We start from the raw sequence: 576 nt of genomic DNA, 5'->3' as shown, positions 1-576 counted from the left end.
TGCCCACAGAACAGCTTCAGCAAGATAAATTCAAATGTGGAGATGCGTTGCAGAAACTTGTCATGAACTCATCAGTGTCTGAAAAGCAGTGGTGGAAGAAGTATTTGGATCCTTTACGTAACTTTTACAAAAGTAAAAGTATCAATACCACAACATAAAAATCCTTCTTCAGTAAAAGCATAAAAGTTTTATCAGTGAAATCCAGCGTTTCAGGCCATTGACTGGCATATTATTATAGATGACATTAATACAGCCTATTGTTAATACTGATGTATGAAAAATGTGAGCAGGATTTTACTGCTGTAGCTGTGCAACATGGAGCTACTGTAGTTTACAGTTGTGATTCCCAGCCTTTTTCCTTAAGGGACCTTTATTCTATAAGTGACATATTTTATGGATCTTTCATAATAGATTCAGTGCATAACAATAACAGTACAGAATAACTGATAAACTCTGCAATTAACCTAAATAATGAATGTGATAACTGCAGGAAGAAAACAGATTATTTCCTTTGCACATTACATCAGAGATAAGATTTCCTGGTGGTTTTAGGAACTGTTTATGTATTTTTACAAA

The sequence above is a fragment of the Epinephelus lanceolatus genome, chromosome 18 (assembly GCF_041903045.1).
Source record: "Epinephelus lanceolatus isolate andai-2023 chromosome 18, ASM4190304v1, whole genome shotgun sequence".
In the NCBI taxonomy this organism is placed as follows: domain Eukaryota; kingdom Metazoa; phylum Chordata; class Actinopteri; order Perciformes; family Serranidae; genus Epinephelus; species Epinephelus lanceolatus.
Note: the sequence above shows the minus strand (reverse complement) of the source record.